Source organism: Elephas maximus, chromosome 13, assembly GCF_024166365.1.
Source record: "Elephas maximus indicus isolate mEleMax1 chromosome 13, mEleMax1 primary haplotype, whole genome shotgun sequence".
Lineage (NCBI taxonomy): Eukaryota > Metazoa > Chordata > Mammalia > Proboscidea > Elephantidae > Elephas > Elephas maximus.
In genome coordinates, this window is record NC_064831.1 from 100,787,966 (window position 1) to 100,813,662 (window position 25,697).

The 25,697-nt window shown below is 48.0% G+C and overlaps 1 long non-coding RNA gene and 15 other non-coding genes across 16 annotated transcripts in view; all 16 read left to right on the forward strand.

Annotated features, from left to right (window-relative positions):
• Nucleotides 1-1,168: 1,168 nt before the first annotated feature.
• LOC126057638 (small nucleolar RNA SNORD115) lies at nucleotides 1,169-1,249 on the forward strand. Its single transcript, XR_007512714.1, has one exon. It is a non-coding gene; the product is annotated as a small nucleolar RNA SNORD115 (small nucleolar RNA).
• A 1,604-nt stretch (nucleotides 1,250-2,853) lies between these two features.
• LOC126057763 (small nucleolar RNA SNORD115) lies at nucleotides 2,854-2,931 on the forward strand. Its single transcript, XR_007512837.1, has one exon. It is a non-coding gene; the product is annotated as a small nucleolar RNA SNORD115 (small nucleolar RNA).
• Nucleotides 2,932-4,551: 1,620 nt separating this feature from the next.
• On the forward strand, nucleotides 4,552-4,632 carry LOC126057639 (small nucleolar RNA SNORD115). The gene has a single exon (XR_007512715.1). It is a non-coding gene; the product is annotated as a small nucleolar RNA SNORD115 (small nucleolar RNA).
• A 1,604-nt stretch (nucleotides 4,633-6,236) lies between these two features.
• On the forward strand, nucleotides 6,237-6,314 carry LOC126057765 (small nucleolar RNA SNORD115). Its single transcript, XR_007512839.1, has one exon. It is a non-coding gene; the product is annotated as a small nucleolar RNA SNORD115 (small nucleolar RNA).
• A 1,620-nt stretch (nucleotides 6,315-7,934) lies between these two features.
• On the forward strand, nucleotides 7,935-8,015 carry LOC126057641 (small nucleolar RNA SNORD115). Its single transcript, XR_007512716.1, has one exon. It is a non-coding gene; the product is annotated as a small nucleolar RNA SNORD115 (small nucleolar RNA).
• A 1,604-nt stretch (nucleotides 8,016-9,619) lies between these two features.
• On the forward strand, nucleotides 9,620-9,697 carry LOC126057766 (small nucleolar RNA SNORD115). Its single transcript, XR_007512840.1, has one exon. It is a non-coding gene; the product is annotated as a small nucleolar RNA SNORD115 (small nucleolar RNA).
• A 1,620-nt stretch (nucleotides 9,698-11,317) lies between these two features.
• LOC126057907 (small nucleolar RNA SNORD115) lies at nucleotides 11,318-11,398 on the forward strand. The gene has a single exon (XR_007512979.1). It is a non-coding gene; the product is annotated as a small nucleolar RNA SNORD115 (small nucleolar RNA).
• A 1,604-nt stretch (nucleotides 11,399-13,002) lies between these two features.
• On the forward strand, nucleotides 13,003-13,080 carry LOC126057660 (small nucleolar RNA SNORD115). Its single transcript, XR_007512735.1, has one exon. It is a non-coding gene; the product is annotated as a small nucleolar RNA SNORD115 (small nucleolar RNA).
• A 176-nt stretch (nucleotides 13,081-13,256) lies between these two features.
• The window catches only part of LOC126088045 (uncharacterized), a 49,246-nt gene continuing 36,805 nt past the window's right edge, over nucleotides 13,257-25,697 (forward strand). The window contains exon 1 of the long non-coding RNA XR_007519928.1: nucleotides 13,257-13,276. This is a non-coding gene — a long non-coding RNA (uncharacterized LOC126088045). The remainder of the gene's footprint in view (nucleotides 13,277-25,697) is intronic.
• On the forward strand, nucleotides 14,699-14,779 carry LOC126057652 (small nucleolar RNA SNORD115). The gene has a single exon (XR_007512726.1). It is a non-coding gene; the product is annotated as a small nucleolar RNA SNORD115 (small nucleolar RNA).
• Nucleotides 16,384-16,461, forward strand: LOC126057767 (small nucleolar RNA SNORD115). The gene has a single exon (XR_007512842.1). It is a non-coding gene; the product is annotated as a small nucleolar RNA SNORD115 (small nucleolar RNA).
• LOC126057908 (small nucleolar RNA SNORD115) lies at nucleotides 18,081-18,161 on the forward strand. Its single transcript, XR_007512980.1, has one exon. It is a non-coding gene; the product is annotated as a small nucleolar RNA SNORD115 (small nucleolar RNA).
• Nucleotides 19,766-19,843, forward strand: LOC126057768 (small nucleolar RNA SNORD115). Its single transcript, XR_007512843.1, has one exon. It is a non-coding gene; the product is annotated as a small nucleolar RNA SNORD115 (small nucleolar RNA).
• On the forward strand, nucleotides 21,463-21,543 carry LOC126057653 (small nucleolar RNA SNORD115). Its single transcript, XR_007512727.1, has one exon. It is a non-coding gene; the product is annotated as a small nucleolar RNA SNORD115 (small nucleolar RNA).
• LOC126057769 (small nucleolar RNA SNORD115) lies at nucleotides 23,148-23,225 on the forward strand. Its single transcript, XR_007512844.1, has one exon. It is a non-coding gene; the product is annotated as a small nucleolar RNA SNORD115 (small nucleolar RNA).
• Nucleotides 24,845-24,925, forward strand: LOC126057654 (small nucleolar RNA SNORD115). The gene has a single exon (XR_007512728.1). It is a non-coding gene; the product is annotated as a small nucleolar RNA SNORD115 (small nucleolar RNA).

Below are 25,697 nucleotides of genomic sequence, written 5' to 3' on the forward strand. Positions count from 1 at the left end.
ATGCACAACGAGAAGAATGTATTTTCCCAAGATATTTATGGGAGGTGAATGGCTCAGAGCTCTACGGGAGACTGGTCAACTTGCCATATTGAAAGCGTTTGTCAGTTTCAGCTGGCTTCTTAGGATCTGCAGGGCACTTTTCCCAGGAATCTTGAAATTGGATGAGAGATTCCGTAGTCTGATAGCTGGCTCCAGCTTTCAAGTGAAGGTAGCTGCACAGATACCTGCGTAGAAAATCTAAAGTCAGGGTCTATGCCATGCGTGAGGAGGACACGAGGGTCGTGAGCAGTTTCAGGTTCATGCCCCAGGAAGTCATGTTTCCTTGGAGCTGTAGACAGTGAATGCAGGTGTAAATGCTGCCTTGCACGAGTGCAAAGATCACTGTTCCTACACAGTTCATTGGAATCCCGTAGAGTTTCCATAAGACTCCTGCTCTGTTTGTGCCAAGAGATCTTCCGATGGTTGATAAACAGGAGGAGATATGTTCCCTGTGTTACCGTTCTTTGGGAAAGAGGTGGCCGGGTCTGTGTCTCTGCATGGCACAAGGGTGAAATCAAACTCCGGAAATTCGTAGGAGAAGTTTGGGGCAAATTCTTGGAGTAAGCACTCTTCTGAGTGTCCCACAGCTCGTTTGAAGATCCCCAGTTTGGGGAACCCTTGGGTGTAATTTCCTGAGAGTGCTCGTGCACGGGACAGTGCCTGTGGACACAGATTTGGCTTCCTTGTTACATGGGCCAGGCCTGATCAAAATGAAAAGCCTCTCCTTGCCTGGGACCTCCTGAGTTTTTTTTACTCCGTTCTGAGACCTCTATGCCATGTCCTGATCTGGCACATGTCTGCCTTTCTGTCAAGGGTGAGCAGTCTCCCTAACGGGTTAGAAGTGCGTGTCTTGATGTTGTCCATATTTTTGAGTGCATGTGGGAAAAACCTTAGCTGTTAGACCATGGATGTCTCTCGTCCGATGTCTGGCTTACTTCTTTGTCCTTCCTAAAAGGATTGCAAGGTCCAGGCCTGTTTGCCCGCTTTCATGAGGGTCAAGCTACTCCCCAGGAACCTGGAAGAGGATGTGCGAACATTCTCATCCTGCATGATTCCGGGCTGGATGGAAGATGTCTGTGGTAAGGAACTTGAGGACTCAGGTGATTTTTCCTGGGGATTGATATGTCTCGGGTCAATGATGACACCTCCACTTCTCTGGAAGAGAAATGATGACATTAAAATCACGCTCAATAGGATCACGCTGAGGCCCAGAGGGAAACTGCTTTTCCCCAATCTTAATGATCTCCTTTAGAATGGAGCCCGTTTTGATTCCTTTTACGTCCAGCACGTGATCGAAAACTCCTCACTGACCGATTTTTGTCAAGCTGATTCCTTGGCTCCTTTCCTCTTTTTCTCTGACTTAGAAAGACCTACTCCCAAGAGATTCACCACAGGAAGAACACAAGGTGAGTGAATGATGGCAGTTTTACCTTGTCCCTGCTGATACTTGGACAAGTGAAAACGGAGCCCAAAAGGCAGTCGGGTTTTGTGGAGAAGCTGAGACGCGTGCCCTGCTTTTAGCTTGACCTGACCGATTGAATAAGTGGCGGTGATATGCACGGGTGGATAGTTAGGAAGCACAGGAACCTGGAAGAATTTCCACTTGAGGAATTTTTGATCATCCGGTGCCCAGCCTGGTATGTCTACGGAATTGAGAGAATGCACAGCGAGACAAATGTGCTTTTCTCATATATTTTCCGCTTGGGAATGGCTAGGAGCTCTACTGGAGAAACCGGACATACTTGCCATAGTTGAAAGCCCGTGTCAGTTGCGACTGGACGATTAGGATCTGCAGGGTATCTTTCCCACAAATCCTGGCATTGGATGAACAATCCAGTAGTCTGATACCTCACTGTAGCTCTCAAGAAAAGGTAGCAGCACAAATATCTGAGTCAAAAAACTAAGGTCAGGTTCGACGGCATTTGGTAAACGCGATGCGCACGTCATGACTAGTTTCAGGTACGTGCCACAGGAAGTCACGATCGGCTAACACTCTAGTCAGGAAATGCAGGCATAACTGCTGCCTTCCACATGCGGAAAGATCATTTTCTTGACAGTTCTTTGGAATCTCATAGAGATTCTGTAGAACTGCTTTTCTGTATGCCCCACAGGATCCTGTGGTGGTTGATATACAGGAGGAGATGTTCTCCCTCTATAGGGATTATTCGGGCCTGAGGTAGATTGGATTGTGTCTCTACATGGCTCAGTGGTGAAATCAAAGTGTTGAAGGACTGTGGAAATTTCTAGAAGTGTTGGCACAATTCTTGGAAAGGAACTCATTCCCAAATGTCCTTCCAGCTGATTTGAAGATCCCCAGTTACTGGGGACTCTTGGGTGCCGTATCCCGAGAGTCCAACACGTTGGACGGTGCCCCTGGACGCATATTTGGCTGCCTTCAACACATCAGTCAGGGTTAATCAATTGCAAAGGCTCCTTTTGCCTGCGTGCTCCTGAGAATTTGTACTACATCCAGGCACGAGTCTCACTTTGTGTCAAGGGTCAGCAGTCTCCCCAGTGGGTTGTAAATGGGTGTCTTGATTTTGTGCATATGTTTGCGACTATCTGGGAGAAAGCATAGCCATAGGGAAGTGAGCTTCTCTCCTGTGATCTTTGTCTTACTGATTTGCCCTTTTCCAAGGGATAGTGAGGTCGATGTCTGTTGTCCTGCTTTCATGGGGGTCAAGCCAACTCCCCTGGAAACTGGAAGACGATGTGTGAATTCTCTCACCCAGTGTCATTCCTCGGTGGAAGGAAGACATTTGTGGTAAGCATCTTCAGGTCTCAGGGGATTTTTCCTGGGGAGAGATATGGCTCGGGTCAATGATGACATAACCTGTCTCGAAGAGAGATGATGACCTAAAAATCGTGCTCAGTGGGTTTATGCTGAGGCCCTGCGAGACACTCCTTTGCCCCGGCCTTATAGATCTTCTTTAGAGCAGACCCCCATTTTCATTCCTTTCACCTGCACCAAGTGACCCAAAACACCTGGGTGGCTGATTTTTGTCAGGCTGATTCCTTGGCTCTTTTCCTCTTTTTGTGTCATTTAGAAAGACCTGCTTCCATGAAACTCACCGTGGCGAGGTCACAAGGTGAGGGAATCACCGTGATTTTCCCTGGCCCCATCTGACACTTGGGCAAGTGAGGATGCAGCCCAAAAGGCAGTAGAGGTTGTTGACAAAGCTGAGGCATGTCCCCTGGTGTTTGCTTGACCTTGCCTGGTTGACTAAGTGGCAGTGATGTGCGTGGGTGGATACTTAGGAATCTGAGGATCCTGAAAAATGTGCGCTTGAGTCGTCTCCGATAGCCGGGGTCCAAGTCCGATACGTCCTAGGGAATTGGGAGAAATGCACAACGAGAAGAATGTATTTTCCCAAGATATTTATGGGAGGTGAATGGCTCAGAGCTCTACGGGAGACTGGTCAACTTGCCATATTGAAAGCGTTTGTCAGTTTCAGCTGGCTTCTTAGGATCTGCAGGGCACTTTTCCCAGGAATCTTGAAATTGGATGAGAGATTCCGTAGTCTGATAGCTGGCTCCAGCTTTCAAGTGAAGGTAGCTGCACAGATACCTGCGTAGAAAATCTAAAGTCAGGGTCTATGCCATGCGTGAGGAGGACACGAGGGTCGTGAGCAGTTTCAGGTTCATGCCCCAGGAAGTCATGTTTCCTTGGAGCTGTAGACAGTGAATGCAGGTGTAAATGCTGCCTTGCACGAGTGCAAAGATCACTGTTCCTACACAGTTCATTGGAATCCCGTAGAGTTTCCATAAGACTCCTGCTCTGTTTGTGCCAAGAGATCTTCCGATGGTTGATAAACAGGAGGAGATATGTTCCCTGTGTTACCGTTCTTTGGGAAAGAGGTGGCCGGGTCTGTGTCTCTGCATGGCACAAGGGTGAAATCAAACTCCGGAAATTCGTAGGAGAAGTTTGGGGCAAATTCTTGGAGTAAGCACTCTTCTGAGTGTCCCACAGCTCGTTTGAAGATCCCCAGTTTGGGGAACCCTTGGGTGTAATTTCCTGAGAGTGCTCGTGCACGGGACAGTGCCTGTGGACACAGATTTGGCTTCCTTGTTACATGGGCCAGGCCTGATCAAAATGAAAAGCCTCTCCTTGCCTGGGACCTCCTGAGTTTTTTTTACTCCGTTCTGAGACCTCTATGCCATGTCCTGATCTGGCACATGTCTGCCTTTCTGTCAAGGGTGAGCAGTCTCCCTAACGGGTTAGAAGTGCGTGTCTTGATGTTGTCCATATTTTTGAGTGCATGTGGGAAAAACCTTAGCTGTTAGACCATGGATGTCTCTCGTCCGATGTCTGGCTTACTTCTTTGTCCTTCCTAAAAGGATTGCAAGGTCCAGGCCTGTTTGCCCGCTTTCATGAGGGTCAAGCTACTCCCCAGGAACCTGGAAGAGGATGTGCGAACATTCTCATCCTGCATGATTCCGGGCTGGATGGAAGATGTCTGTGGTAAGGAACTTGAGGACTCAGGTGATTTTTCCTGGGGATTGATATGTCTCGGGTCAATGATGACACCTCCACTTCTCTGGAAGAGAAATGATGACATTAAAATCACGCTCAATAGGATCACGCTGAGGCCCAGAGGGAAACTGCTTTTCCCCAATCTTAATGATCTCCTTTAGAATGGAGCCCGTTTTGATTCCTTTTACGTCCAGCACGTGATCGAAAACTCCTCACTGACCGATTTTTGTCAAGCTGATTCCTTGGCTCCTTTCCTCTTTTTCTCTGACTTAGAAAGACCTACTCCCAAGAGATTCACCACAGGAAGAACACAAGGTGAGTGAATGATGGCAGTTTTACCTTGTCCCTGCTGATACTTGGACAAGTGAAAACGGAGCCCAAAAGGCAGTCGGGTTTTGTGGAGAAGCTGAGACGCGTGCCCTGCTTTTAGCTTGACCTGACCGATTGAATAAGTGGCGGTGATATGCACGGGTGGATAGTTAGGAAGCACAGGAACCTGGAAGAATTTCCACTTGAGGAATTTTTGATCATCCGGTGCCCAGCCTGGTATGTCTACGGAATTGAGAGAATGCACAGCGAGACAAATGTGCTTTTCTCATATATTTTCCGCTTGGGAATGGCTAGGAGCTCTACTGGAGAAACCGGACATACTTGCCATAGTTGAAAGCCCGTGTCAGTTGCGACTGGACGATTAGGATCTGCAGGGTATCTTTCCCACAAATCCTGGCATTGGATGAACAATCGAGTAGTCTGATACCTCACTGTAGCTCTCAAGAAAAGGTAGCAGCACAAATATCTGAGTCAAAAAACTAAGGTCAGGTTCGATGGTATTTGGTAAACGCCATGCGAGCGTCATGACTAGTTTCAGGTACGTGGCACAGGAAGTCACGATCGGCTAACACTCTAGTCAGGAAATGCAGGCATAACTACTGCCTTCCACATGTGGAAAGATCATTTTCTTGACAGTTCTTTGGAATCTCATAGAGATTCTGTAGAACTGCTTTTCTGTATGCCCCACAGGATCCTGTGGTGGTTGATATACAGGAGGACATGTTCTCCCTCTATAGGGATTATTCGGGCCTGAGGTAGATTGAATTGTGTCTCTACACGGCTCAGTGGTGAAATCAAAGTGTTGAAGGACTGTGGAAATTTCTAGAAGTGTTGACACAATTCTTGGAAAGGAACTCATTTCCAAATGTCCTCCCAGCTGATTTGAAGATCCCTAGTTACTGGGGACTCTTGGGTGCCGTTTCCCGAGAGTCCAACACGTTGGACAGTGCCCCTGGACACATATTTGGCTGCCTTCAACACATCAGTCAGGGTTAATCAATTGCAAAGGCTCCTTTTGCCTGCGTGCTCCTAAGAATTTGTACTACATCCAGGCACGAGTCTCACCTTGTGTCAAGGGTCAGCAGTCTCCCCAGTGGGTTGTAAATGGGTGTCTTGATTTTGTGCATATGTTTGCGACTATCTGGGAGAAAGCATAGCCATAGGGAAGTGAGCTTCTCTCCTGTGATCTTTGTCTTACTGATTTGCCCTTTTCCAAGGGATAGTGAGGTCGATGTCTGTTGTCCTGCTTTCATGGGGGTCAAGCCAACTCCCCTGGAAACTGGAAGACGATGTGTGAATTCTCTCACCCAGTGTCATTCCTCGGTGGAAGGAAGACATTTGTGGTAAGCATCTTCAGGTCTCAGGGGATTTTTCCTGGGGAGAGATATGGCTCGGGTCAATGATGACATAACCTGTCTCGAAGAGAGATGATGACCTAAAAATCGTGCTCAGTGGGTTTATGCTGAGGCCCTGCGAGACACTCCTTTGCCCCTGCCTTATAGATCTTCTTTAGAGCAGACCCCCATTTTCATTCCTTTCACCTGCACCAAGTGATCCAAAACACCTGGGTGGCTGATTTTTGTCAGGCTGATTCCTTGGCTCTTTTCCTCTTTTTGTGTCATTTAGAAAGACCTGCTTCCATGAAACTCACCGTGGCGAGGTCACAAGGTGAGGGAATCACCGTGATTTTCCCTGGCCCCATCTGACACTTGGGCAAGTGAGGATGCAGCCCAAAAGGCAGTAGAGGTTGTTGACAAAGCTGAGGCATGTCCCCTGGTGTTTGCTTGACCTTGCCTGGTTGACTAAGTGGCAGTGATGTGCGTGGGTGGATACTTAGGAATCTGAGGATCCTGAAAAATGTGCGCTTGAGTCGTCTCCGATAGCCGGGGTCCAAGTCCGATACGTCCTAGGGAATTGGGAGAAATGCACAACGAGAAGAATGTATTTTCCCAAGGTATTTATGGGAGGTGAATGGCTCAGAGCTCTACGGGAGACTGGTCAACTTGCCATATTGAAAGCGTTTGTCAGTTTCAGCTGGCTTCTTAGGATCTGCAGGGCACTTTTCCCAGGAATCTTGAAATTGGATGAGAGATTCCGTAGTCTGATAGCTGGCTCCAGCTTTCAAGTGAAGGTAGCTGCACAGATACCTGCGTAGAAAATCTAAAGTCAGGGTCTATGCCATGCGTGAGGAGGACACGAGGGTCGTGAGCAGTTTCAGGTTCATGCCACAGGAAGTCGTGTTTCCTTGGAGCTGTAGACAGTGAATGCAGGTGTAAATGCTGCCTTGCACGAGTGCAAAGATCACTGTTCCTACACAGTTCATTGGAATCCCGTAGAGTTTCCATAAGACTCCTGCTCTGTTTGTGCCAAGAGATCTTCCGATGGTTGATAAACAGGAGGAGATATGTTTCCTGTGTTACCGTTCTTTGGGAAAGAGGTGGCCGGGTCTGTGTCTCTGCATGGCACAAGGGTGAAATCAAACTCCGGAAATTCGTAGGAGAAGTTTGGGGCAAATTCTTGGAGTAAGCACTCTTCTGAGTGTCCCACAGCTCGTTTGAAGATCCCCAGTTTGGGGAACCCTTGGGTGTAATTTCCTGAGAGTGCTCGTGCACGGGACAGTGCCTGTGGACACAGATTTGGCTTCCTTGTTACATGGGCCAGGGCTGATCAAAATGAAAAGCCTCTCCTTGCCTGGGACCTCCTGAGTTTTTTTTACTACGGTCTGAGACCTCTATGCCATGTCCTGATCTGGCACATGTCTGCCTTTCTGTCAAGGGTGAGCAGTCTCCCTAATGGGTTAGAAGTGCGTGTCTTGATGTTGTCCATATTTTCGAGTACATGTGGGAAAAACCTTAGCTGTTAGACCATGGATGTCTCTCGTCCGATGTCTGGCTTACTTCTTTGTCCTTCCTAAAAGGATTGCAAGGTCCAGGCCTGTTTGCCCGCTTTCATGAGGGTCAAGCTACTCCCCAGGAACCTGGAAGAGGATGTGCGAACATTCTCATCCTGCATGATTCCGGGCTGGATGGAAGATGTCTGTGGTAAGGAACTTGAGGACTCAGGTGATTTTTCCTGGGGATTGATATGTCTCGGGTCAATGATGACACCTCCACTTCTCTGGAAGAGAAATGATGACATTAAAATCACGCTCAATAGGATCACGCTGAGGCCCAGAGGGAAGCTGCTTTTCCCCAATCTTAATGATCTCCTTTAGAATGGAGCCCGTTTTGATTCCTTTTACGTCCAGGACGTGATCGAAAACTCCTCACTGACCGATTTTTGTCAAGCTGATTCCTTGGCTCCTTTCCTCTTTTTCTCTGACTTAGAAAGACCTACTCCCAAGAGATTCACCACAGGAAGAACACAAGGTGAGTGAATGATGGCAGTTTTACCTTGTCCCTGCTGATACTTGGACAAGTGAAAACGGAGCCCAAAAGGCAGTCGGGTTTTGTGGAGAAGCTGAGACGCGTGCCCTGCTTTTAGCTTGACCTGACCGATTGAATAAGTGGCGGTGATATGCACGGGTGGAGTGTTAGGAAGCACAGGAACCTGGAAGAATTTCCACTTGAGGAATTTTTGATCATCCGGTGCCCAGCCTGGTATGTCTACGGAATTGAGAGAATGCACAGCGAGACAAATGTGCTTTTCTCATATATTTTCCGCTTGGGAATGGCTAGGAGCTCTACTGGAGAAACCGGACATACTTGCCATAGTTGAAAGCCTGTGTCAGTTGTGACTGGACGATTAGGATCTGCAGGGTATCTTTCCCACAAATCCTGGCATTGGATGAACAATCGAGTAGTATGATACCTCACTGTAGCTATCAAGAAAAGGTAGGAGCACAAATATCTGAGTCAAAAAACTAAGGTCAGGTTCGATGGCATTTGGTAAACGCGATGCGCGCGTCATGACTAGTTTCAGGTACGTGCCACAGGAAGTCACGATCGGCTAACACTCTAGCCAGGAAATGCAGGCATAACTGCTGCCTTCCACATGCGGAAAGATCATTTTCTTGACAGTTCTTTGGAATCTCATAGAGATTCTGTAGAACTGCTTTTCTGTATGCCCCACAGGATCCTTTGGTGGTTGATATAGAGGAGGAGATGTTCTCCCTCTATAGGGATTATTCGGGCCTGAGGTAGATTGGATTGTGTCTCTACATGGCTCAGTGGTGAAATCAAAGTGTTGAAGGACTGTGGAAATTTCTAGAAGTGTTGGCACAATTCTTGGAAAGGAACTCATTCCCAAATGTCCTTCCAGCTGATTTGAAGATCCCCAGTTACTGGGGACTCTTGGGTGCCGTATCCCGAGAGTCCAACACGTTGGACAGTGCCCCTGGACGCATATTTGGCTGCCTTCAACACATCAGTCAGGGTTAATCAATTGCAAAGGCTCCTTTTGCCTGCGTGCTCCTGAGAATTTGTACTACATCCAGGCACGAGTCTCACTTTGTGTGAAGGGTCAGCAGTCTCCCCAGTGGGTTGTAAATGGGTGTCTTGATTTTGTGCATATGTTTGCGACTATCTGGGAGAAAGCATAGCCATAGGGAAGTGAGCTTCTCTCCTGTGATCTTTGTCTTACTGATTTGCCCTTTTCCAAGGGATAGTGAGGTCGATGTCTGTTGTCCTGCTTTCATGGGGGTCAAGCCAACTCCCCTGGAAACTGGAAGACGATGTGTGAATTCTCTCACCCAGTGTCATTCCTCGGTGGAAGGAAGCCATTTGTGGTAAGCATCTTCAGGTCTCAGGGGATTTTTCCTGGGGAGAGATATGGCTCGGGTCAATGATGACATAACCTGTCTCGAAGAGAGATGATGACCTAAAAATCGTGCTCAGTGGGTTTATGCTGAGGCCCTGCGAGACACTCCTTTGCCCCTGCCTTATAGATCTTCTTTAGAGCAGACCCCCATTTTCATTCCTTTCACCTGCACCAAGTGATCCAAAACACCTGGGTGGCTGATTTTTGTCAGGCTGATTCCTTGGCTCTTTTCCTCTTTTTGTGTCATTTAGAAAGACCTGCTTCCATGAAACTCACCGTGGCGAGGTCACAAGGTGAGGGAATCACCGTGATTTTCCCTGGCCCCATCTGACACTTGGGCAAGTGAGGATGCAGCCCAAAAGGCAGTAGAGGTTGTTGACAAAGCTGAGGCATGTCCCCTGGTGTTTGCTTGACCTTGCCTGGTTGACTAAGTGGCAGTGATGTGCGTGGGTGGATACTTAGGAATCTGAGGATCCTGAAAAATGTGCGCTTGAGTCGTCTCCGATAGCCGGGGTCCAAGTCCGATACGTCCTAGGGAATTGGGAGAAATGCACAACGAGAAGAATGTATTTTCCCAAGGTATTTATGGGAGGTGAATGGCTCAGAGCTCTACGGGAGACTGGTCAACTTGCCATATTGAAAGCGTTTGTCAGTTTCAGCTGGCTTCTTAGGATCTGCAGGGCACTTTTCCCAGGAATCTTGAAATTGGATGAGAGATTCCGTAGTCTGATAGCTGGCTCCAGCTTTCAAGTGAAGGTAGCTGCACAGATACCTGCGTAGAAAATCTAAAGTCAGGGTCTATGCCATGCGTGAGGAGGACACGAGGGTCGTGAGCAGTTTCAGGTTCATGCCACAGGAAGTCGTGTTTCCTTGGAGCTGTAGACAGTGAATGCAGGTGTAAATGCTGCCTTGCACGAGTGCAAAGATCACTGTTCCTACACAGTTCATTGGAATCCCGTAGAGTTTCCATAAGACTCCTGCTCTGTTTGTGCCAAGAGATCTTCCGATGGTTGATAAACAGGAGGAGATATGTTTCCTGTGTTACCGTTCTTTGGGAAAGAGGTGGCCGGGTCTGTGTCTCTGCATGGCACAAGGGTGAAATCAAACTCCGGAAATTCGTAGGAGAAGTTTGGGGCAAATTCTTGGAGTAAGCACTCTTCTGAGTGTCCCACAGCTCGTTTGAAGATCCCCAGTTTGGGGAACCCTTGGGTGTAATTTCCTGAGAGTGCTCGTGCACGGGACAGTGCCTGTGGACACAGATTTGGCTTCCTTGTTACATGGGCCAGGGCTGATCAAAATGAAAAGCCTCTCCTTGCCTGGGACCTCCTGAGTTTTTTTTACTACGGTCTGAGACCTCTATGCCATGTCCTGATCTGGCACATGTCTGCCTTTCTGTCAAGGGTGAGCAGTCTCCCTAATGGGTTAGAAGTGCGTGTCTTGATGTTGTCCATATTTTCGAGTACATGTGGGAAAAACCTTAGCTGTTAGACCATGGATGTCTCTCGTCCGATGTCTGGCTTACTTCTTTGTCCTTCCTAAAAGGATTGCAAGGTCCAGGCCTGTTTGCCCGCTTTCATGAGGGTCAAGCTACTCCCCAGGAACCTGGAAGAGGATGTGCGAACATTCTCATCCTGCATGATTCCGGGCTGGATGGAAGATGTCTGTGGTAAGGAACTTGAGGACTCAGGTGATTTTTCCTGGGGATTGATATGTCTCGGGTCAATGATGACACCTCCACTTCTCTGGAAGAGAAATGATGACATTAAAATCACGCTCAATAGGATCACGCTGAGGGCCAGAGGGAAGCTGCTTTTCCCCAATCTTAATGATCTCCTTTAGAATGGAGCCCGTTTTGATTCCTTTTACGTCCAGGACGTGATCGAAAACTCCTCACTGACCGATTTTTGTCAAGCTGATTCCTTGGCTCCTTTCCTCTTTTTCTCTGACTTAGAAAGACCTACTCCCAAGAGATTCACCACAGGAAGAACACAAGGTGAGTGAATGATGGCAGTTCTACCTTGTCCCTGCTGATACTTGGACAAGTGAAAACGGAGCCCAAAAGGCAGTCGGGTTTTGTGGAGAAGCTGAGACGCGTGCCCTGCTTTTAGCTTGACCTGACCGATTGAATAAGTGGCGGTGATATGCACGGGTGGAGTGTTAGGAAGCACAGGAACCTGGAAGAATTTCCACTTGAGGAATTTTTGATCATCCGGTGCCCAGCCTGGTATGTCTACGGAATTGAGAGAATGCACAGCGAGACAAATGTGCTTTTCTCATATATTTTCCGCTTGGGAATGGCTACGAGCTCTACTGGAGAAACCGGACATACTTGCCATAGTTGAAAGCCTGTGTCAGTTGTGACTGGACGATTAGGATCTGCAGGGTATCTTTCCCACAAATCCTGGCATTGGATGAACAATCGAGTAGTATGATACCTCACTGTAGCTATCAAGAAAAGGTAGGAGCACAAATATCTGAGTCAAAAAACTAAGGTCAGGTTCGATGGCATTTGGTAAACGCGATGCGCGCGTCATGACTAGTTTCAGGTACGTGCCACAGGAAGTCACGATCGGCTAACACTCTAGCCAGGAAATGCAGGCATAACTGCTGCCTTCCACATGCGGAAAGATCATTTTCTTGACAGTTCTTTGGAATCTCATAGAGATTCTGTAGAACTGCTTTTCTGTATGCCCCACAGGATCCTTTGGTGGTTGATATAGAGGAGGAGATGTTCTCCCTCTATAGGGATTATTCGGGCCTGAGGTAGATTGGATTGTGTCTCTACATGGCTCAGTGGTGAAATCAAAGTGTTGAAGGACTGTGGAAATTTCTAGAAGTATTGGCACAATTCTTGGAAAGGAACTCATTCCCAAATGTCCTTCCAGCTGATTTGAAGATCCCCAGTTACTGGGGACTCTTGGGTGCCGTTTCCCGGGAGTCCAACACGTTGGACAGTGCCCCTGGACGCATATTTGGCTGCCTTCAACACATCAGTCAGGGTTAATCAATTGCAAAGGCTCCTTTTGCCTGCGTGCTCCTAAGAATTTGTACTACATCCAGGCACGAGTCTCACCTTGTGTCAAGGGTCAGCAGTCTCCCCAGTGGGTTGTAAATGGGTGTCTTGATTTTGTGCATATGTTTGCGACTATCTGGGAGAAAGCATAGCCATAGGGAAATGAGCTTCTCTCCTGTGATCTTTGTCTTACTGATTTGCCCTTTACCAAGGGATAGTGAGGTCGATGTCTGTTGTCCTGCTTTCATGGGGGTCAAGCCAACTCCCCTGGAAACTGGAAGAAGATGTGTGAATTCTCTCATCCAGTGTCATTCCTCGGTTGAAGGAAGACATTTGTGGTAAGCATCTTCAGGTCTCAGGGGATTTTTCCTGGGGAGAGATATGGCTCGGGTCACTGATGACATAACCTGTCTCGAAGAGAGATGATGACCTAAAAATCATGCTCAGTGGGTTTATGCTGAGGCCCTCGAGACACTCCTTTGCCCCTGCCTTATAGATCTTCTTTAGAGCAGACCCCCATTTTCATTCCTTTCACCTGCACCAAGTGATCCAAAACACCTGGGTGGCTGATTTTTGTCAGGCTGATTCCTTGGCTCTTTTCCTCTTTTTGTGTCATTTAGAAAGACCTGCTTCCATGAAACTCACCGCGGCGAGGTCACAAGGTGAGGGAATTACCGTGATTTTCCCTGGCCCCATCTGACACTTGGACAAGTGAGGATGCAGCCCAAAAGGCAGTAGAGGTTGTTGACAAAGCTGAGGCATGTCCCCTGGTGTTTGCTTGACCTTGCCTGGTTGACTAAGTGGCAGTGATGTGCGTGGGTGGATACTTAGGAATCTGAGGATCCTGAAAAATGTGCGCTTGAGTCGTCTCCGATTGCCTGGGTCCAAGTCCGATACGTCCTAGGGAATTGGGAGAAATGCACAACGAGAAGAATGTATTTTCCCAAGATATTTATGGGAGGTGAATGGCTCAGGGCTCTACGGGAGACTGGTCACCTTGCCATATTGAAAGCGTTTGTCAGTTTCAGCTGGCTTCTTAGGATCTGCAGGGCACTTTTCCCAGGAATCTTGAAATTGGATGAGAGATTCCGTAGTCTGATAGCTGGCTCCAGCTTTCAAGTGAAGGTAGCTGCACAGATACCTGCGTAGAAAATCTAAAGTCAGGGTCTATGCCATGCGTGAGGAGGACACGAGGGTCGTGAGCAGTTTCAGGTTCATGCCACAAGAAGTCGTGTTTCCTTGGAGCTGTAGACAGTGAATGCAGGTGTAAATGCTGCCTTGCACGAGTGCAAAGATCACTGTTCCTACACAGTTCATTGGAATCCCGTAGAGTTTCCATAAGACTCCTGCTCTGTTTGTGCCAAGAGATCTTCCGATGGTTGATAAACAGGAGGAGATATGTTCCCTGTGTTACCGTTCTTTGGGAAAGAGGTGGCCGGGTCTGTGTCTCTGCATGGCACAAGGGTGAAATCAAACTCCGGAAATTCGTAGGAGAAGTTTGGGGCAAATTCTTGGAGTAAGCACTCTTCTGAGTGTCCCACAGCTCGTTTGAAGATCCCCAGTTTGGGGAACCCTTGGGTGTAATTTCCTGAGAGTGCTCGTGCACGGGACAGTGCCTGTGGACACAGATTTGGCTTCCTTGTTACATGGGCCAGGCCTGATCAAAATGAAAAGCCTCTCCTTGCCTGGGACTCCTGAGTTTCTTTTACTACGGTCTGAGACCTCTATGCCATGTCCTGATCTGGCACATGTCTGCCTTTCTGTCAAGGGTGAGCAGTCTCCCTAACGGGTTAGAAGTGCGTGTCTTGATGTTGTCCATATTTTTGAGTGCATGTGGGAAAAACCTTAGCTGTTAGACCATGGATGTCTCACGTCCGATGTCTGGCTTACTTCTTTGTCCTTCCTAAAAGGATTGCAAGGTCCAGGCCTGTTTTCCCGCTTTCATGAGGGTCAAGCTACTCCCCAGGAACCTGGAAGAGGATGTGCGAACATTCTCATCCTGCATGATTCCGGGCTGGATGGAAGATGTCTGTGGTAAGGAACTTGAGGACTCAGGTGATTTTTCCTGGGGATTGATATGTCTCGGGTCAATGATGACACCTCCACTTCTCTGGAAGAGAAATGATGACATTAAAATCACGCTCAATGGGATCACGCTGAGGCCCAGAGGGAAACTGCTTTTCCCCAATCTTAATGATCTCCTTTAGAATGGAGCCCGTTTTGATTCCTTTTACGTCCAGCACGTGATCGAAAACTCCTCACTGACCGATTTTTGTCAAGCTGATTCCTTGGCTCCTTTCCTCTTTTTCTCTGACTTAGAAAGACCTACTCCCAAGAGATTCACCACAGGAAGAACACAAGGTGAGTGAATGATGGCAGTTTTACCTTGTCCCTGCTGATACTTGGACAAGTGAAAACGGAGCCCAAAAGGCAGTCGGGTTTTGTGGAGAAGCTGAGACGCGTGCCCTGCTTTTAGCTTGACCTGACCGATTGAATAAGTGGCGGTGATATGCACGGGTGGATAGTTAGGAAGCACAGGAACCTGGAAGAATTTCCACTTGAGGAATTTTTGATCATCCGGTGCCCAGCCTGGTATGTCTACGGAATTGAGAGAATGCACAGCGAGACAAATGTGCTTTTCTCATATATTTTCCGCTTGGGAATGGCTAGGAGCTCTACTGGAGAAACCGGACATACTTGCCATAGTTGAAAGCCTGTGTCAGTTGCGACTGGACGATTAGGATCTGCAGGGTATCTTTCCCACAAATCCTGGCACTGGGTGAACAATCGAGTAGTCTGATACCTCACTGTAGCTATCAAGAAAAGGTAGCAGCACAAATATCTGAGTCAAAAAACTAAGGTCAGGTTCGATGGCATTTGGTAAACGCGATGCGCGCGTCATGACTATTTTCAGGTACGTGCCACAGGAAGTCACGATCGGCTAACACTCTAGTCAGGAAATGCAGGCATAACTGCTGCCTTCCACATGCGGAAAGATCATTTTCTTGACAGTTCTTTGGAATCTCATAGAGACTCTATAGAACTGCTTTTCTGTATGCCCCACAGGATCCTGTGGTGGTTGATATACAGGAGGAGATGTTCTCCCTCTATAGGGATTATTCGGGCCTGAGGTAGATTGGATTGTGTCTCTACATGGCTCAGTGGTGAAATCAAAGTGTTGAAGGACTGTGGAAATTTCTAGAAGTGTTGGCACAATTCTTGGAAAGGAACTCATTCCCAAATGTCCTTCCAGCTGATTTGAAGATCCCCAGTTACTGGGGACTCTTGGGTGCCGTTTCCCGGGAGTCCAACACGTTGGACAGTGCCCCTGGACGCATATTTGGCTGCCTTCAACACATCAGTCAGGGTTAATCAATTGCAAAGGCTCCTTTTGCCTGCGTGCTCCTAAGAATTTGTACTACATCCAGGCACGAGTCTCACCTTGTGTCAAGGGTCAGCAGTCTCCCCAGTGGGTTGTAAATGGGTGTCTTGATTTTGTGCATATGTTTGCGACTATCTGGGAGAAAGCATAGCCATAGGGAAGTGAGCTTCTCTCCTGTGATCTTTGTCTTACTGATTTGCCCTTTTCCAAGGGATAGTGAGGTCGATGTCTGTTGTCCTGCTTTCATGGGGGTCAAGCCAACTCCCCTGGAAACTGGAAGACGATGTGTGAATTCTCTCACCCAGTGTCATTCCTCGGTGGAAGGAAGACATTTGTGGTAAGCATCTTCAGGTCTCAGGGGATTTTTCCTGGGGAGAGATATGGCTCGGGTCAATGATGACATAACCTGTCTCGAAGAGAGATGATGACCTAAAAATCGTGCTCAGTGGGTTTATGCTGAGGCCCTGCGAGACACTCCTTTGCCCCGGCCTTATAGATCTTCTTTAGAGCAGACCCCCATTTTCATTCCTTTCACCTGCACCAAGTGATCCAAAACACCTGGGTGGCTGATTTTTGTCAGGCTGATTCCTTGGCTCTTTTCCTCTTTTTGTGTCATTTAGAAAGACCTGCTTCCATGAAACTCACCGTGGCGAGGTCACAAGGTGAGGGAATCACCGTGATTTTCCCTGGCCCCATCTGACACTTGGACAAGTGAGGATGCAGCCCAAAAGGCAGTAGAGGTTGTTGACAAAGCTGAGGCATGTCCCCTGGTGTTTGATTGACCTTGCCTGGTTGACTAAGTGGCAGTGATGTGCGTGGATGGATACTTAGGAATCTGAGGATCCTGAAAAATGTGCGCTTGAGTCGTCTCCGATAGCCGGGGTCCAAGTCCGATACGTCCTAGGGAATTGGGAGAAATGCACAACGAGAAGAATGTATTTTCCCAAGATATTTATGGGAGGTGAATGGCTCAGAGCTCTACGGGAGACTGGTCAACTTGCCATATTGAAAGCGTTTGTCAGTTTCAGCTGGCTTCTTAGGATCTGCAGGGCACTTTTCCCAGGAATCTTGAAATTGGATGAGAGATTCCGTAGTCTGATAGCTGGCTCCAGCTTTCAAGTGAAGGTAGCTGCACAGATACCTGCGTAGAAAATCTAAAGTCAGGGTCTATGCCATGCGTGAGGAGGACACGAGGGTCGTGAGCAGTTTCAGGTTCATGCCACAGGAAGTCGTGTTTCCTTGGAGCTGTAGACAGTGAATGCAGGTGTAAATGCTGCCTTGCACGAGTGCAAAGATCACTGTTCCTACACAGTTCATTGGAATCCCGTAGAGTTTCCATAAGACTCCTGCTCTGTTTGTGCCAAGAGATCTTCCGATGGTTGATAAACAGGAGGAGATATGTTCCCTGTGTTACCGTTCTTTGGGAAAGAGGTGGCCGGGTCTGTGTCTCTGCATGGCACAAGGGTGAAATCAAACTCCGGAAATTCGTAGGAGAAGTTTGGGGCAAATTCTTGGAGTAAGCACTCTTCTGAGTGTCCCACAGCTCGTTTGAAGATCCCCAGTTTGGGGAACCCTTGGGTGTAATTTCCTGAGAATACTCGTGCACGGGACAGTGCCTGTGGACACAGATTTGGCTTCCTTGTTACATGGGCCAGGCCTGATCAAAATGAAAAGCCTCTCCTTGCCTGGGACTCCTGAGTTTCTTTTACTACGGTCTGAGACCTCTATGCCATGTCCTGATCTGGCACATGTCTGCCTTTCTGTCAAGGGTGAGCAGTCTCCCTAATGGGTTAGAAGTGCGTGTCTTGATGTTGTCCATATTTTCGAGTACATGTGGGAAAAACCTTAGCTGTTAGACCATGGATGTCTCTCGTCCGATGTCTGGCTTACTTCTTTGTCCTTCCTAAAAGGATTGCAAGGTCCAGGCCTGTTTGCCCGCTTTCATGAGGGTCAAGCTACTCCCCAGGAACCTGGAAGAGGATGTGCGAACATTCTCATCCTGCATGATTCCGGGCTGGATGGAAGATGTCTGTGGTAAGGAACTTGAGGACTCAGGTGATTTTTCCTGGGGATTGATATGTCTCGGGTCAATGATGACACCTCCACTTCTCTGGAAGAGAAATGATGACATTAAAATCACGCTCAATAGGATCACGCTGAGGGCCAGAGGGAAGCTGCTTTTCCCCAATCTTAATGATCTCCTTTAGAATGGAGCCCGTTTTGATTCCTTTTACGTCCAGGACGTGATCGAAAACTCCTCACTGACCGATTTTTGTCAAGCTGATTCCTTGGCTCCTTTCCTCTTTTTCTCTGACTTAGAAAGACCTACTCCCAAGAGATTCACCACAGGAAGAACACAAGGTGAGTGAATGATGGCAGTTCTACCTTGTCCCTGCTGATACTTGGACAAGTGAAAACGGAGCCCAAAAGGCAGTCGGGTTTTGTGGAGAAGCTGAGACGCGTGCCCTGCTTTTAGCTTGACCTGACCGATTGAATAAGTGGCGGTGATATGCACGGGTGGAGTGTTAGGAAGCACAGGAACCTGGAAGAATTTCCACTTGAGGAATTTTTGATCATCCGGTGCCCAGCCTGGTATGTCTACGGAATTGAGAGAATGCACAGCGAGACAAATGTGCTTTTCTCATATATTTTCCGCTTGGGAATGGCTACGAGCTCTACTGGAGAAACCGGACATACTTGCCATAGTTGAAAGCCTGTGTCAGTTGTGACTGGACGATTAGGATCTGCAGGGTATCTTTCCCACAAATCCTGGCATTGGATGAACAATCGAGTAGTATGATACCTCACTGTAGCTATCAAGAAAAGGTAGGAGCACAAATATCTGAGTCAAAAAACTAAGGTCAGGTTCGATGGCATTTGGTAAACGCGATGCGCGCGTCATGACTAGTTTCAGGTACGTGCCACAGGAAGTCACGATCGGCTAACACTCTAGCCAGGAAATGCAGGCATAACTGCTGCCTTCCACATGCGGAAAGATCATTTTCTTGACAGTTCTTTGGAATCTCATAGAGATTCTGTAGAACTGCTTTTCTGTATGCCCCACAGGATCCTTTGGTGGTTGATATAGAGGAGGAGATGTTCTCCCTCTATAGGGATTATTCGGGCCTGAGGTAGATTGGATTGTGTCTCTACATGGCTCAGTGGTGAAATCAAAGTGTTGAAGGACTGTGGAAATTTCTAGAAGTATTGGCACAATTCTTGGAAAGGAACTCATTCCCAAATGTCCTTCCAGCTGATTTGAAGATCCCCAGTTACTGGGGACTCTTGGGTGCCGTTTCCCGGGAGTCCAACACGTTGGACAGTGCCCCTGGACGCATATTTGGCTGCCTTCAACACATCAGTCAGGGTTAATCAATTGCAAAGGCTCCTTTTGCCTGCGTGCTCCTAAGAATTTGTACTACATCCAGGCACGAGTCTCACCTTGTGTCAAGGGTCAGCAGTCTCCCCAGTGGGTTGTAAATGGGTGTCTTGATTTTGTGCATATGTTTGCGACTATCTGGGAGAAAGCATAGCCATAGGGAAGTGAGCTTCTCTCCTGTGATCTTTGTCTTACTGATTTGCCCTTTTCCAAGGGATAGTGAGGTCGATGTCTGTTGTCCTGCTTTCATGGGGGTCAAGCCAACTCCCCTGGAAACTGGAAGACGATGTGTGAATTCTCTCACCCAGTGTCATTCCTCGGTGGAAGGAAGACATTTGTGGTAAGCATCTTCAGGTCTCAGGGGATTTTTCCTGGGGAGAGATATGGCTCGGGTCAATGATGACATAACCTGTCTCGAAGAGAGATGATGACCTAAAAATCGTGCTCAGTGGGTTTATGCTGAGGCCCTGCGAGACACTCCTTTGCCCCGGCCTTATAGATCTTCTTTAGAGCAGACCCCCATTTTCATTCCTTTCACCTGCACCAAGTGACCCAAAACACCTGGGTGGCTGATTTTTGCCAGGCTGATTCCTTGGCTCTTTTCCTCTTTTTGTGTCATTTAGAAAGACCTGCTTCCATGAAACTCACCGTGGCGAGGTCACAAGGTGAGGGAATCACCGTGATTTTCCCTGGCCCCATCTGACACTTGGGCAAGTGAGGATGCAGCCCAAAAGGCAGTAGAGGTTGTTGACAAAGCTGAGGCATGTCCCCTGGTGTTTGCTTGACCTTGCCTGGTTGACTAAGTGGCAGTGATGTGCGTGGGTGGATACTTAGGAATCTGAGGATCCTGAAAAATGTGCGCTTGAGTCGTCTCCGATAGCCGGGGTCCAAGTCCGATACGTCCTAGGGAATTGGGAGAAATGCACAACGAGAAGAATGTATTTTCCCAAGATATTTATGGGAGGTGAATGGCTCAGAGCTCTACGGGAGACTGGTCAACTTGCCATATTGAAAGCGTTTGTCAGTTTCAGCTGGCTTCTTAGGATCTGCAGGGCACTTTTCCCAGGAATCTTGAAATTGGATGAGAGATTCCGTAGTCTGATAGCTGGCTCCAGCTTTCAAGTGAAGGTAGCTGCACAGATACCTGCGTAGAAAATCTAAAGTCAGGGTCTATGCCATGCGTGAGGAGGACACGAGGGTCGTGAGCAGTTTCAGGTTCATGCCACAGGAAGTCGTGTTTCCTTGGAGCTGTAGACAGTGAATGCAGGTGTAAATGCTGCCTTGCACGAGTGCAAAGATCACTGTTCCTACACAGTTCATTGGAATCCCGTAGAGTTTCCATAAGACTCCTGCTCTGTTTGTGCCAAGAGATCTTCCGATGGTTGATAAACAGGAGGAGATATGTTCCCTGTGTTACCGTTCTTTGGGAAAGAGGTGGCCGGGTCTGTGTCTCTGCATGGCACAAGGGTGAAATCAAACTCCGGAAATTCGTAGGAGAAGTTTGGGGCAAATTCTTGGAGTAAGCACTCTTCTGAGTGTCCCACAGCTCGTTTGAAGATCCCCAGTTTGGGGAACCCTTGGGTGTAATTTCCTGAGAATACTCGTGCACGGGACAGTGCCTGTGGACACAGATTTGGCTTCCTTGTTACATGGGCCAGGCCTGATCAAAATGAAAAGCCTCTCCTTGCCTGGGACTCCTGAGTTTCTTTTACTACGGTCTGAGACCTCTATGCCATGTCCTGATCTGGCACATGTCTGCCTTTCTGTCAAGGGTGAGCAGTCTCCCTAACGGGTTAGAAGTGCGTGTCTTGATGTTGTCCATATTTTTGAGTGCATGTGGGAAAAACCTTAGCTGTTAGACCATGGATGTCTCACGTCCGATGTCTGGCTTACTTCTTTGTCCTTCCTAAAAGGATTGCAAGGTCCAGGCCTGTTTTCCCGCTTTCATGAGGGTCAAGCTACTCCCCAGGAACCTGGAAGAGGATGTGCGAACATTCTCATCCTGCATGATTCCGGGCTGGATGGAAGATGTCTGTGGTAAGGAACTTGAGGACTCAGGTGATTTTTCCTGGGGATTGATATGTCTCGGGTCAATGATGACACCTCCACTTCTCTGGAAGAGAAATGATGACATTAAAATCACGCTCAATGGGATCACGCTGAGGCCCAGAGGGAAACTGCTTTTCCCCAATCTTAATGATCTCCTTTAGAATGGAGCCCGTTTTGATTCCTTTTACGTCCAGCACGTGATCGAAAACTCCTCACTGACCGATTTTTGTCAAGCTGATTCCTTGGCTCCTTTCCTCTTTTTCTCTGACTTAGAAAGACCTACTCCCAAGAGATTCACCACAGGAAGAACACAAGGTGAGTGAATGATGGCAGTTTTACCTTGTCCCTGCTGATACTTGGACAAGTGAAAACGGAGCCCAAAAGGCAGTCGGGTTTTGTGGAGAAGCTGAGACGCGTGCCCTGCTTTTAGCTTGACGGGACCGATTGAATAAGTGGCGGTGATATGCACGGGTGGATAGTTAGGAAGCACAGGAACCTGGAAGAATTTCCACTTGAGGAATTTTTGATCATCCGGTGCCCAGCCTGGTATGTCTACGGAATTGAGAGAATGCACAGCGAGACAAATGTGCTTTTCTCATATATTTTCCGCTTGGGAATGGCTAGGAGCTCTACTGGAGAAACCGGACATACTTGCCATAGTTGAAAGCCTGTGTCAGTTGCGACTGGACGATTAGGATCTGCAGGGTATCTTTCCCACAAATCCTGGCACTGGGTGAACAATCGAGTAGTCTGATACCTCACTGTAGCTATCAAGAAAAGGTAGCAGCACAAATATCTGAGTCAAAAAACTAAGGTCAGGTTCGATGGCATTTGGTAAACGCGATGCGCGCGTCATGACTAGTTTCAGGTACGTGCCACAGGAAGTCACGATCGGCTAACACTCTAGTCAGGAAATGCAGGCATAACTGCTGCCTTCCACATGCGGAAAGATCATTTTCTTGACAGTTCTTTGGAATCTCATAGAGATTCTATAGAACTGCTTTTCTGTATGCCCCACAGGATCCTGTGGTGGTTGATATACAGGAGGAGATGTTCTCCCTCTATAGGGATTATTCGGGCCTGAGGTAGATTGGATTGTGTCTCTACATGGCTCAGTGGTGAAATCAAAGTGTTGAAGGACTGTGGAAATTTCTAGAAGTGTTGGCACAATTCTTGGAAAGGAACTCATTCCCAAATGTCCTTCCAGCTGATTTGAAGATCCCCAGTTACTGGGGACTCTTGGGTGCCGTTTCCCGGGAGTCCAACACGTTGGACAGTGCCCCTGGACGCATATTTGGCTGCCTTCAACACATCAGTCAGGGTTAATCAATTGCAAAGGCTCCTTTTGCCTGCGTGCTCCTAAGAATTTGTACTACATCCAGGCACGAGTCTCACCTTGTGTCAAGGGTCAGCAGTCTCCCCAGTGGGTTGTAAATGGGTGTCTTGATTTTGTGCATATGTTTGCGACTATCTGGGAGAAAGCATAGCCATAGGGAAGTGAGCTTCTCTCCTGTGATCTTTGTCTTACTGATTTGCCCTTTTCCAAGGGATAGTGAGGTCGATGTCTGTTGTCCTGCTTTCATGGGGGTCAAGCCAACTCCCCTGGAAACTGGAAGACGATGTGTGAATTCTCTCACCCAGTGTCATTCCTCGGTGGAAGGAAGACATTTGTGGTAAGCATCTTCAGGTCTCAGGGGATTTTTCCTGGGGAGAGATATGGCTCGGGTCAATGATGACATAACCTGTCTCGAAGAGAGATGATGACCTAAAAATCGTGCTCAGTGGGTTTATGCTGAGGCCCTGCGAGACACTCCTTTGCCCCGGCCTTATAGATCTTCTTTAGAGCAGACCCCCATTTTCATTCCTTTCACCTGCACCAAGTGATCCAAAACACCTGGGTGGCTGATTTTTGTCAGGCTGATTCCTTGGCTCTTTTCCTCTTTTTGTGTCATTTAGAAAGACCTGCTTCCATGAAACTCACCGTGGCGAGGTCACAAGGTGAGGGAATCACCGTGATTTTCCCTGGCCCCATCTGACACTTGGACAAGTGAGGATGCAGCCCAAAAGGCAGTAGAGGTTGTTGACAAAGCTGAGGCATGTCCCCTGGTGTTTGATTGACCTTGCCTGGTTGACTAAGTGGCAGTGATGTGCGTGGATGGATACTTAGGAATCTGAGGATCCTGAAAAATGTGCGCTTGAGTCGTCTCCGATAGCCGGGGTCCAAGTCCGATACGTCCTAGGGAATTGGGAGAAATGCACAACGAGAAGAATGTATTTTCCCAAGATATTTATGGGAGGTGAATGGCTCAGAGCTCTACGGGAGACTGGTCAACTTGCCATATTGAAAGCGTTTGTCAGTTTCAGCTGGCTTCTTAGGATCTGCAGGGCACTTTTCCCAGGAATCTTGAAATTGGATGAGAGATTCCGTAGTCTGATAGCTGGCTCCAGCTTTCAAGTGAAGGTAGCTGCACAGATACCTGCGTAGAAAATCTAAAGTCAGGGTCTATGCCATGCGTGAGGAGGACACGAGGGTCGTGAGCAGTTTCAGGTTCATGCCACAGGAAGTCGTGTTTCCTTGGAGCTGTAGACAGTGAATGCAGGTGTAAATGCTGCCTTGCACGAGTGCAAAGATCACTGTTCCTACACAGTTCATTGGAATCCCGTAGAGTTTCCATAAGACTCCTGCTCTGTTTGTGCCAAGAGATCTTCCGATGGTTGATAAACAGGAGGAGATATGTGCCCTGTGTTACCGTTCTTTGGGAAAGAGGTGGCCGGGTCTGTGTCTCTGCATGGCACAAGGGTGAAATCAAACTCCGGAAATTCGTAGGAGAAGTTTGGGGCAAATTCTTGGAGTAAGCACTCTTCTGAGTGTCCCACAGCTCGTTTGAAGATCCCCAGTTTGGGGAACCCTTGGGTGTAATTTCCTGAGAATACTCGTGCACGGGACAGTGCCTGTGGACACAGATTTGGCTTCCTTGTTACATGGGCCAGGCCTGATCAAAATGAAAAGCCTCTCCTTGCCTGGGACTCCTGAGTTTCTTTTACTACGGTCTGAGACCTCTATGCCATGTCCTGATCTGGCACATGTCTGCCTTTCTGTCAAGGGTGAGCAGTCTCCCCAACGGGTTAGAAGTGCGTGTCTTGATGTTGTCCATATTTTTGAGTGCATGTGGGAAAAACCTTAGCTGTTAGACCATGGATGTCTCACGTCCGATGTCTGGCTTACTTCTTTGTCCTTCCTAAAAGGATTGCAAGGTCCAGGCCTGTTTTCCCGCTTTCATGAGGGTCAAGCTACTCCCCAGGAACCTGGAAGAGGATGTGCGAACATTCTCATCCTGCATGATTCCGGGCTGGATGGAAGATGTCTGTGGTAAGGAACTTGAGGACTCAGGTGATTTTTCCTGGGGATTGATATGTCTCGGGTCAATGATGACACCTCCACTTCTCTGGAAGAGAAATGATGACATTAAAATCACGCTCAATGGGATCACGCTGAGGCCCAGAGGGAAACTGCTTTTCCCCAATCTTAATGATCTCCTTTAGAATGGAGCCCGTTTTGATTCCTTTTACGTCCAGCACGTTATCGAAAACTCCTCACTGACCGATTTTTGTCAAGCTGATTCCTTGGCTCCTTTCCTCTTTTTCTCTGACTTAGAAAGACCTACTCCCAAGAGATTCACCACAGGAAGAACACAAGGTGAGTGAATGATGGCAGTTTTACCTTGTCCCTGCTGATACTTGGACAAGTGAAAACGGAGCCCAAAAGGCAGTCGGGTTTTGTGGAGAAGCTGAGACGCGTGCCCTGCTTTTAGCTTGACCTGACCGATTGAATAAGTGGCGGTGATATGCACGGGTGGATAGTTAGGAAGCACAGGAACCTGGAAGAATTTCCACTTGAGGAATTTTTGATCATCCGGTGCCCAGCCTGGTATGTCTACGGAATTGAGAGAATGCACAGCGAGACAAATGTGCTTTTCTCATATATTTTCCGCTTGGGAATGGCTAGGAGCTCTACTGGAGAAACCGGACATACTTGCCATAGTTGAAAGCCTGTGTCAGTTGCGACTGGACGATTAGGATCTGCAGGGTATCTTTCCCACAAATCCTGGCACTGGGTGAACAATCGAGTAGTCTGATACCTCACTGTAGCTATCAAGAAAAGGTAGCAGCACAAATATCTGAGTCAAAAAACTAAGGTCAGGTTCGATGGCATTTGGTAAACGCGATGCGCGCGTCATGACTATTTTCAGGTACGTGCCACAGGAAGTCACGA